This window comes from Mauremys mutica, chromosome 5 (assembly GCF_020497125.1).
Source record: "Mauremys mutica isolate MM-2020 ecotype Southern chromosome 5, ASM2049712v1, whole genome shotgun sequence".
Lineage (NCBI taxonomy): Eukaryota > Metazoa > Chordata > Testudines > Geoemydidae > Mauremys > Mauremys mutica.
Window position 1 is genome coordinate 44,221,982 of NC_059076.1, and position 12,698 is coordinate 44,234,679.

The window sequence follows — 12,698 nt, forward strand, 5'->3', positions numbered from 1 at the left end:
TTGTATATCAATGATGAGGTAGATTGTAAAGAAATAAGATGGGATGGAATGGATAAGAGTCTGTCTGGGCAAAAATCACATTGTGGAAGAAAGCTACTAGAGCCTCCCCTGAGATAGTGCCTGCAGTGTGCTATAGACCTCCAGGATCTGATTTGGATATAGATAGAGACCTTTTTAATGTTTTTAATGAAGTAAATACTAATGGTAATTGTGTGATCATGGGAGACTTTAACTTCCCAGATATAGACTGGAGGACAAGTGCTAGTAATAGGGCTCAGATTTTCCTAGATGCAATAGCTGATGGATTCCTTCACCAAGTAGTTGCTGAACCAACAAGAGGGGAGAAGACATTTTAGATTTGGTTTTGGTGAGTAGTGAGGACCTCATAGAAGAAATGGCTGTAGTGAACAACCTTGGTTTGAGTGATCATGAGCTAATTCTGTTTAAACTAAATAGAAGGATAAACAAAAATAGATCTGGGACTAGGGCTTTTTATTTCAGACGGGCTAACTTTAAAGAATTAAGGAAATTAGTTAGGGAAGTGGATTGGACTGAAGAACTTGGGGATCTAAAGGTAGAGCAAGCCTGGAAGTCAAAGTTGCAGAAACTATCAGAAGCCTGCATCCCAAGAAAGGGGAAAAAAATCATAGGCAGGAATTGTAGACCAAGCTGGATGAGCAAGCATCTCATAGAGGTGATTAAGAAAAAGCAGAAAGCCTACAAGGAATGGAAGATGGGAGTGATCAGCAAGGAAAGCTACCTTATTGGAGGTTGGAATATGTAGGGATAAAGCTAGAAAGGCCAAAAGCCATGTAGAATTAAAACCAATAGTAAAAGGTTCTATAGCAATATAAATAAGAAAACAAAGAAGAAAGAAGTGGGGACCGCTAAACACTGAGGATGGAGTGGAGGTTAAGGATAATCTAGGCATGGCCCAATATCTAAACAAATACTTTGCCTCAGTCTTTAACGAGGCTAATGAGAAGCTTAGGGATAATGGCAGGATGACAAATAGGAATGAGGATATGGAGGCAGATATTACCACATCCAAGGTAGAAGCCAAACTCGAACAGTTTAATGGGACGAAATCAGGGGGCCCAGATAATCTTCATCCAAGAATATTAAAGGAACTGGCACATGAAATTGCAAGCCCATTAGCAAGAATTTTTAATGAATCTGTAAACTCTGGGGTTGTACCGTATGATTGGAGAATTGCTAACATAGTTCCTATCTTTAAGAAAGGGTGGGGGGGGAAGTGATCTGGGCAACTACAGGCCTGTCAGTTTGACATCTGTAGTAGGCAATTTTGAAGGAAAAAGTAGTCAAGGACATTGAGGTAAGTGCTAATTGGGACAAAATGCAACATGGTTTTACAAAAGGTAGATCGTGCCAAACCAACCTGATCTCCTTCTTTGAGAAGGTAACAGATTTTTTAGACAAAGGAAATGCAGTGGATCTAATTTACCTCGATTTCAGTAAGGCATTTGATACGGTTCCACATGGGGAATTATCAGCTAAATTGGAAAAGATGGGGCTCAATATGAAAATTGAAGGTGGATAAGGAACTGGTTAAAGTGGAGACTACAGCAGGTCGTACTGAAAGGTGAATTGTCAGGCTGGAGGGAGGTTATTAGTAGAGTTCCTCAGGGATCAGTTTTGGGACCAATCTTTTATTTAACCTTTTTATTACTGACCTTGGCACAAAAAGTGGGAATGTGCTAATAAAGTTTGCGGATGACACAAAGCTGGGAGGTATTGCTAACACAGAGAAGGACCGGGATATCATACAGGAAGATCTGGATGACCTTGTAAACTGGAGTAATAGGATGAAATTTAATAGTGAAAAGTGCAAGGTCATGCATTTAGGGATTAATAACAAGAACTATTGTTGTAAGCTGGGGAGGCATCAGTTGGAAGTAACAGAGGAGAAGGACCTCGGAGTATTGGTTGATCACAGGGTGACTATGAACCACCAATGTGATATTGCCGTGAAAAAAGCTAATGTGGTCTTGGGATGCATCAGGCGAGGTATTTTCAGTAGACATAAGGAGGTGTTAGTACCGTTATACAAGGCACTGGTGAGACCTCATCTGGAATACTATATGCAGTTCTGGTCTCCCATGTTTAAGAAGGATGAATTCAAACTGGAACAGGTCCAGAGAAGGGCTACTAGGATGATCCGAGGAATGGAAAACCTGTCATATGAAAGGAGACTCAAAGCTTGGCTGAGTAGAAGGCTGAGGGGAGATATGATTGCTCTCTATAAATATATCAGAGGAATAAATACCAGGGAGGGAGAGGAATTATTTCAGCTCAGTACCAATGTGGACACAAGAACAAATGGATATAAACTGGCTATCAGGAAGTTTAGACTTGAAATTAGACGAAGGTTTCTAACCATCAGAGGAGGATGGAACAGCCTTCCAAGGGGAGTAATGGGGGCAAAAGACACATCTGGCTTCAACATAAGCTTGATAAATTTATGGAGGGGATGGTATAATGGGATAGCCTAATTTTGGCAATTAATTCGTCTTTGACTATTAGCGGTAAATATGCCCAATGGCTTCTGATGGGATGTTAGATGGCGTGGGATCTGAGTTACTACAGAGAATTCTTTCCTAGGTGTCTGGCTGGTGAGTCTTGCACACATGCTCAGGGTTTAGCTGATTGCAATATTTGGGGTCGGGGAGGAATTTTCCTCCAGGGCAGATTGGCAGAAGCCCTGAGGGGTTTTTGCCTTTCTCTGCAGCGTGGGGCACGGGTCACTTGCTGGAATATTCTCTGCACCTTGAAGTCTTTAAACTATTATTTGAGGACTTCAATGGCTCAGACACAGGTTTGATACAGGAGTGGGAGGGTGAGATTCTGTGGCCTGCATTGTGCAGGAGGTCAGACTAGATGATCATAATGGTCTCTTCTGACCTTAAACTTTATGATTCTGTGGTTACAGGCATAGACCAGACCCTCTGGATCTAAGACAGAGGAGTGTGGAGTGCAGCCATCTCTCTCTTGGAGTTGCGCTTGCCTCAGGAGAGAGCTGTAATTTTCGGCAGCCCTCACATGGCCTACAGAAAAGGAGAGTGAACTCTTTGTGCCTTCCCCAAACTGCATAACCATGCAAGGACCAGCCCTTAATAAAGCAGCATAGATGTACCCTATAGGCATTGATGGATGAAGGGATATATAACCCCATGTGCAATCTACTCTCCTAGATATAGAATGAAAAAAATTAAAAGTATTGAATCCTTTGAATTTTCTCAGTGGATCAGCATGAAGCTATTTAGATGTTTGTATAATTCTGATGCATTAGGAGGTAAGTCGTATTGTGGCCAAGTGTTAACGTACTGAACTGTAATGTAAAACATGTAATGATCCTGGCTTCCAGAATTATTCGAAGGTTTTTTAATTACATCAGTTATGCTTCCTTATCCAGTTAGACTTCTTCAGTGTCTGCATTTATTATTTTAGTGCACTTTAAAACAATGCTGTCTGTGCTACAGAAATACTTATAAGAACCTTAATATTCTTTCTACACTGCAATTAGACACCAATGGCTGGCCCATGCCAGGTGGGCTTGGGCTAGGGGGCTGTTTTTCAATTGCAGTGTAGACGTTCAGGCTCAGGAGGGAGCCCAGGCTCTGGGACCCTGTAAGGCGGGAGGATCCCAGAACCTAGGCTCCAGACAGAGCCCGAACATCTACACCACAATTAAACAGCCCCTTAGCCCAAGCCCCATGAACCTGAGTCAGCAGGCATGGGCCAGCTGCATATTTTTAGTTATAGTGTAGACATATCCTCAGATGCTAACTAAAGCCTGATGCAAAATCCTTGTGAAAGGAGGTACAAGGCTAATTTTGAACCTCAGTCTTGCACTGCAAACATCATGCCAACAAGCCACACAGGTGGACACCACATGAGCAAGTGAAAAAATGGTGGTGAGATATTTGATGACAACTTGGTGTCCATAATATATTTCATTCACTGCAGTGTTCACATGTGCATCTGTTATAGATTTAAGTATTTTTCGGAGTAGTTTTAAAGATATTTAAGTAGGTGCAATATCTATATTTAAATGATTTAACAAAAGGAAAGGATTGTAAGAGGGCTATGAAATGGCACAGAAAAAGATGGAAGAATGTGTTCATAAGAAGGCAAAATAGAAATGGATTGGTATTACCTTCAGAAGTGAAATGCAATAAAGCACTGTATAGAGAATTTTATAAAACCAATTTTTACAATTCTAGAACACTGTTTAAAAGAAAATATTACTTAGCTCACATCCTGGCAGGTAAGAGGGTTTTTTTTTGTATTTATTCCTCAAAAGTTGTTAAACTCACAAACTCTTAAATCAATGAAGTTACCATGGGTACAGTTCAAAACTCTGAACTTTACAGTACACTCTATCGTAGTGTAGGTGTTTGCTGGATTATGCTTTTTATTGGCTTGATTCAAAGCCCATTGAAGTCAGTGGAAAAACGTCCATTGGCTGACTTCTTTGGAGTTGGGGGTAAGGCCTCAATTTTGAATGCAGATTGTATAAAAGATCGCATACTAAATAAAGTTTATTATTTTGTCTTGAAATAAATGTTGGAATTTCTATTGGTTCCGTATGGTCTTGCAATATTCCTTGTGTAACCTCTCAAAACAAAAGCAGGTGAATTCTGTAGCTTTCCTTGTCTTCCGAAAACAAGCAAGTGTTAATAGGTTTAGAATGTGTATGTAAACCAAAGCTGTATTGGTGCCATCTATCATTCTGCACCAGTCACCACAATGATAAAATAGGCCATGGAGGGTTTGTTTCATTTCTAAAAGATGGATTCCTTTGGCAACTAATTTCCTGTATGCCAAATGCAGGAGATAAATAGATATTTTCTGCTTACTATTAGACTGTACTTCTTAACAACTGTTTCAACTTACATCTCTTGTTTAGCTTTTTAATTTTAAAAAATATTTTGGGAGTTTTAAATTGGATGAGAAAATTAAACTTTTAAAATGGAGTTTTTAAAGCGACAGCAGGTGGCAAGATTTTTTTCTCCCATATGTTAGATCCTAATGACCAAACCTGACATTACGTATTGATAATTCAAACCATTCCATGCAATTTTGAGTAGGATACAGTGCTGAGTAACTGTTAGACAAAAGTTGATGACATTTGTAATGGCCATATAGCCCTTTTTCTCTAAAACACAAAGAATTAAAATGTAGTTAAGAAAAAAGGTTCCAATTTTTTAATATATAGCAAATTGCTCTGTGTATTTTTTTCCAAAGTGCTCCTCTAGAAACATAAGTGCTCATGACCCAAAGGTTAAACAAAGTCAATAAATAATGTATTATTCTTTGTCATCTCACTGCCACAATATGTTTTTCCTGTAAAAGAATAAGTGAACATATTCTTTAACCATTTGTGATGGGGTATACAAACCCCATGCTGGGCAACAAAAGCCAGCCCTGCCCCCACCACATCTGCAAGAGATGCACAGACTGGAGGAGTTACAAGGAGGCAGAGCAGCTCATTTGGGGACAGGCCAGGGAAGAAAGCAGACCTGCAACTCACAGCTCTTGAGAAAAGAGCTGAGGGAAGGCAGGATCTCTCCCTACAACTTCTCAGAGGTCCCTCCCTGAGGGAAGGGAGGATCTGCTTCTGATTCCCTCCAGGAGGGAGACATCCCTCCTCTTCCACCACCACCCCCCCCCATTAATTCAGTTTGTTTGCGTTAATTTCCCTTGTTTCGTTTATGCATTACCCCAGCAGGTGTCTGACTTAGAACTGATCTGGCAAAGGGCCAAGCCATAGAAGGAGGCAGCAGCTGCCCTGAGAGCGAGGTACCTACCATGCCACATGTGGCCACAAGGAGGTGCCAAGTGGTGAGCTGATGCCCTGCACACCTCCTTGCCACAGATGGCAATGGTAGGTTGTTCAGAAGTGGCCCAAGGAGGGCAGCCTTACAGCGTCCCAGGCTGTCAAACCTTTCATAGCTCTCACAGGACCCTGGGGAGTGGGAGTGCCTGGGCTACCCTACCAAATCCCCTCTGTGCAGGATGAAGGGCCTAAGTATGACCTCTAGGCAACACTCCCCATGAATGAAGGCCACCTCACCATTCTTTTAATTAGGAAGATGGCAGACACAGCCATGAACATTCAGCTCTTTGTGAACACAATTTCTCACCAATCCATAGATTAGGATTAAGATCCCTGGAAGTTTGAAGTTTGAAGTCAGTCCTAAATAGTATCTTGCAAGCTGTGCCTGTCAACACAGGGCAGAAAGGGAAAGAACCAGTAATGTAAACTGTAAAAGTGTACAAAGTGTACAAAGCCCTCAGTGCACTTTTAGCGTATAAAGGTCTCATACATAAAACCATCTCAAATTCTGACCTAAAGAAGCCTTCACTTCTAGGTTTCATATTACAGTGCTGGAATTGCTGGAGTGGCTATTGAACAGTGTATGTAGTAAGGGCCACTTTGGATACAACTGTTCTGGAACCTCTAGAAATGAAGTAGATCAGTGCATTCACAGTGACGCTTATATAAGGGTATATAAGAGTATTTCAGTTCCTGCACTCCTCTTCTGGACACAATACCATGACCCAAATACTCAAGAGTTTCAGATTAAAAACTTCCATGCATCTTTGGTACTAAATATAATGATATTGTGACAAATGTTCTGCCTTTGTTTCAAATAAAATCCCAAATATTGAAATGATAGCTTCAATATTATAAATATTGTTACCATGATTTTGCAAACACTGAACCTCCTTCAATGCTCTCCACTGCATAGGCATTTTCTTCTCTCTCTCTCTCTCTCTCTCTCTCTCATCAGTAGATAGAGACCTGACCAGAAAATAACACTTTTATTATCCTGTTTCCACACTTGCATTTTGCAGGATTACTCATATAAGTCCCACTAAGATTGCTTCTAACCAACTCTTTTTCCAGGGGCCAATGGCTCCACTAAGAAATTTCATGATGTCAAGCCTAAACTTTTCTTTTCTTAGTTTTATGTAAAGCATATGGTGGCTGAAGAAATACTAAATATCCTACTTTTATTCAGCAACAGAGGCATTGGGAAAACTCCTGTGTAGAAAATAACAGCTCGAGCAGTTGTAGCTGGAATTAGTGGTGGCTAGGGGAAAGGTAATTTATTGTGATTTCAAGGATCTGCCATTTTACAATATTGGAAAAGGAACAAATTACAACTAATATACTCTGCAATTGCTCAGTACACTTGTGGTGCCAAACCCTCTTCTCAAAATTCTCAAATTTTTCTCTTACAAGAAAAGTAACATTTTGAAGTACTGAGTACTATTAAACTACAGGCCGAAGTTGTCTGTAAGTACAAAAGTTCCTGAGGCTCGCTAACATGGATTTGTTGTTCTCCTCTTCATTGGCTGCTACTTAAGATCCACATATTTAGGCTTGATTCCATGCCCGTTCAAGTCAATGGTAAGATTCTCATAGACTTCACTGGGCTTTGGACCAGGCACTTCTTGCTGAATGTGGTGAAATTCCTTGTTCAGTGAGCCACCTTGTTTTGATCATTAATGGCAAAGGGAGAAATGGTAATCTTTCACTCTCTTCAGTGAAATTGTAATCTTCGGTACAAGATGACTTCCAAACAAATACATGCACGCGCACACAGAAGAACACATGTATTTCACTATTTTACAAAACAAAACAAAATTCCTAGCAATCTTGCTGGTAAAACTGTAGTTGTTCAGTTATGTCACAGTGTTAATGACATGTACTTAACACCGGTGAATATTTATTTTCAGTCTAAACTGACTGAAGTGAAAAATTGCATAGCAGGAATAAACCAGGATCACCTCGTGTGGTGACGTTTAGCATCCCATAGATTCTGCTGCTAATATCCTGCTATGAGCTATTGATTTTATTTCTATCATTCCCAAATCTCATGTGGTAACACTTTCATCTTGTAGGATGCCTTAGCATTTCTAGCAACAGCATCAGCCATTTTTGAGAGTCCCAAGATTAATTTTTGATGGATTAGCTGTAATATTAGTTCAGCTGTAGAATGCTCAAAGCAAACAAATATTATTCCACTGTGATTCTGTGATAGCTGTTACAATGTTTTTGTCCCAAATTCCATTAGGGAATTAGGATTATAAAATATTTCTGATTAGAGGTGGGAATAGATGTCAAAGGCCCTCCATCTAACCAGTTTTATTTCTCCCAGATGTTCTGAGATATGGATTTGATACAGTATCCTCCTCCTGGCAAATCCATACTGTACTTCTCCAATGATTTCTTAATTTAGAATATGTTTTGGGTTGGATTTATTATAGGATTTTTTCCCAGCTCTTGTTTGTGCATCACTTCATTTCCTTCTCCCTGCCCCAATCCCACTGGGCATTTCTGTGGATCCATTAACAGAGCTTTTTCTTTGCAGATGGGCAAAGTCCTGATGCTGCTAATGCTTCTTTCTCAACACCTCTGAGAGCTGTCCTTTTTCTTACTATCACCACAGATGCATCTCTTGTTCAAGTTCTCATATATCACACCTTGACTATTGCAGCATCCTTCTCCCTGACCTTCCAGACACGCACACTTGTTCCTCCTGCCTTTAATCCATACAAAATACAACTACAGTCAAACCTCACAATAACGCGTCCCACCATAACGCGAAATCGCATATAAAGCGATCATAGGTTGGCTCCCTTTTAAGGCATAATAAAGTACTGTCCCAGTGGTCTCCAACACCATGGCAGGGGAGAGAAGCTGCAGCCCCGTGCCTGCTGGGGACAGAGAACTCCGAGGCTGTGGGTGCCGGTTCTCTCTGTCCCAGCAGGCGCGGGGCCACAGCTTCTCTCTGGCTTCTCCGGGGCTGCAGGCGCCGGTGCTCTCTGTTCCCGGCAGGTGTGGAGCTGCGGCTTCTCTCCAGCTTCAAGAGGAGCCGCGGCCCCGCACTTGCCGGGGACAGAGAGCACCGGCGCCTGCAGCCCCGGAGTTCTCTGTCCCCGGCAGACATGGGGCTGCAGCTTCTCTCCCCTGCTGGGCACTAGGCACTAGGGGCACTAGGCGGCGCACATCAATGCACTGCGTTGGGGACCACTGACAAACTGGCTTGAAACCCTGCTATACCGTGACCCCGCATTTAGCGCGATGGAAGTTTTTTGGACCCCAAACATCGCGTTATAGCGGGGTTTCACTGTACTTAAATCCTTTTCCTTGCCCATCAATTTGATCATGTCACTTCCCACTTCAAATGCCTTCACTGGCTGCTCGTTTATCATTTAAGCCTCATGTCACCATCTTCAAAACTTGACACAATCTCCTCCTCCCTATTTGTACTCCCCTGTCAAACTTCACATTGCCCCATGTCCATTCCATTGGTGCCTCCATCCTTGTTGCCCTATTTGTCAAATTCTACTAGAGTCACCCCTTTGCTTTCTCCTACCTGGCCTCTGATGCATGGAGCAACCTTCCAGAGCTCATATGCAAGGCCTTTGCTCTATCCACACTTAAGGCCCTTTTAAAGACCCACTTCTGCTGTGCTGCTTGCAGTTAATCAAGTTGACAGATGAATAAATTGCTTATTGTTCCCCTACCACTAATCTGTCTGTCTGATTCTCTTTCTATCCTTTTTGAGCAACTCAGTTGTAAGCAATTTCTGAATGTCTGGAAAGTGCCAAATGTATCATGGACACTAAGAGATAATAATGATCCAGCAAACATTTACTCACGGGTAGCCCTGTTTAGTTCAGTGGAATTAATCATGTGTGCAAAGCTACCTACATATGGAAGTGTTTGGAGGATCAAGGCGAAAATAAGGATTTCAGATTTGGGCCCAACTAAAATATTGCCTTTTTTAAAAAAAATTGCTCTTCTCTTTTCTTATGGGTTTTGCAAGTACACCAAATCCCTCCATCCCTCTGTATATAAAAATGGTGAATGTATACATGCCAAATGAGCTGAGATCTGCGAGTGTTTTTATGATGGCACAATAGAGAGCTTTAGGCAATTTAAATTCTAGAGGCAGTATGTAGTCCTTTTGTTAAAATACACACAACATAAACTGGAATGGCAAAATGAAGTACATGAACTAAAATCTAGCCTGCTCTACTGAATTCCACAGACTGGAGAGCTGATATCTGACACAGATGTTTTAAGCTTCAGATCTTATGTTGCTTGGAGACAATAGGATACACTTAAAAGGAATAACTCAGGGGATCTGAGACCTTTTAATAGATTTCTGTCATACTAATGGTCATCCACCTAATATGGGACCAGAATTTCTGTACAATTACTATCCATTTGATCTAATTCAATTAAATGCTACACACCTTTAGGGAAGAGGTATGTTCAGAAGCACCAAAACTAAGTAAATTCAGCAGGTTTGCCACACACAAAATACTGTGCAAAAATTCTGATTCTATATGGGCACCACACAGATGAACAAGACAAAGAGGAGGCTCCAGAAAGAAGTGGGACCGCTAAACACTGAGGATGGAATGGAGGTTAAGGATAACCTAGGCATGGCCCAATATCTAAATAAATACTTTGCCTCAGTCTTTAATAAGGCTAATGAGGAGCTTAGGGATAATGGACGGATGACAAATGGGAATGAGGATATGGAAGTAGATATTACCACATCTGAGGTAGAAGCCAAACTCGAACAGCTTAATGGGACAAAATCGGAGGGCCCAGATAATCTTCATCCAAGAATATTAAAGGAACTGGCACATGAAATTGCAAGCCCATTACCAAGAATTTTTAATGGATCGGTAAACTCAGGGGTTGTACCGTACGACTGGAGAATTGCTAACATAGTTCCTATTTTTAAGAAAGGGAAAAAATGTGATCCGAGTAACTATAGGCCTGTTAGTTTGACATCTGTAGTATGTAAGGTCTTAGAAAAATTTTTGAAGGAGAATGTAGTTAAGGACATTGAGGTCAATGGTAATTGGGACAAATTACAACATGGTTTTACAAAAGGTAGATTGTGCCAAACCAACTTGATCTCCTTCTTTGAGAAGGTAACAGATTATTTAGACAAAGGAAATGCAGTAGATCTAATTTACCTTGTTTAAGAAGGATGAATTCAAACTGGAACAGGTACAGAGAAGGGCTACTAGGATGATCCAAGGAATGGAAAACCTGTCATATGAAAGGAGACTCAGAGCTTGGCTTGTTTAGCATAACCAAAAGAAGGCTGAGGGGAGTTATGATTGCTCTCTATAAATATATCAGAGGAATAAATACCAGGGAGGGAGAGGAATTATTTAATCAATGTGGACACAAGAACAAATGGATATAAACTGGACACTAGGAAGTTTAGACTTGAAATTAGACGAAGGTTTCTAACCATCAGAGGAGGATGGAACAGCCTTCCAAGGGGAGTAGTGGGGGCAAAAGACCCATCTGGCTTCAACACTAAGCTTGATAAATTTATGGAGGGGATGGTATAATGGGATAGCCTAATTTTGGCAATTAATTCGTCTTTGACTATTAGCGGTAAATATGCCAAAAATTCTGCAAAATTCAGGGACCTTTTTAAAGAATGTGGGTCCAAATTGTCAGAGTCAATGCAACCTTGCAATGGGGGGGAGGGGGTGTTGTCAAATAATAATTTAGTCCTTGTGGAGAGTATTACATAACTGACTAAAAGTATGAAGGGTAATGAGACAGGATTCCCTTCTATGAAACATCAATTGCTAGCCCCAGTTATCAAAAGGACATCCAACAAGGGAGCTGGGCTAGATGGATAACATGGGTCACTGAAATCAATGGGAGATGCAGGTGTTCAGCACCTTTGAACAGCAGGCCATTCGTTTTCAAGCACAAAGTGTTTGCTGAAATATTCAGTAGTCCAAAGCCATGGAGGGATCATGTGTCTCATGTGCCTTAATTCAGGGGGAAAAAGTCTTAAGGCAGTGGAACCCATCATGAATTTTTGTGAGGGCTCGCTCCATATGGAAGAGAGATGATGTATACATCAGCTGTGGCACTAATGGAACTAGCTTTTCTTCAAGTTGAAGGAATACCAGACCCATTCCCACAAATTGTTCATACCCTTCAAAGACTTGTCGACTGTAATCCTATCCCACTGAGCCATTGCTTAGGCAATACAATTTAATCTTTAATTTTTCTTCATAAATCACTTTGGTTGCTTCCCTCAAAATTCCATCTCATTTTAGCAGAGCTACAGCTGAGAAGCTGTAAAGTACTTTTGAAAATTGTAAATATCAATGAATAACCAGTAAAATGTTCAAGGTAAATAAGGGGTATCTCTAGAGAGGTCCCTGGATTGTATAGTAGCAGTTCTTGTGTTGCATAAAAGATTGCTGTAGTTCCACTGCTGCTGGTCAAATTGAAAGATGTTACATAGTATTCGTTGTAGCAGTAATCTTGAAATCTGAAGAAGTAACTCTACTTGAAATCTGAACAACTACTCTACAGTTTCTATTTCAAAGAATAGGGAAGAGTATATATTAATAAGAGACACAGTCACTAAGCTACAAGAGGTAATTTAAAAAGCCATTATTCAATATACAACATAGCAGTTCCGAGGGTCTAATCTTCAACTGGCCTCAGCGTAGCCATTACAATGTCTTGCATATACAATTTGTTACATGCACAAAATCTGCATCTATATAAAAGGATTGACAATAGAGCACACAAGTCAAGGTGTGTGTGTGTGTGTTCGTGTTCCAAACTTGCTTTTGGACAATAATAAAGTTTC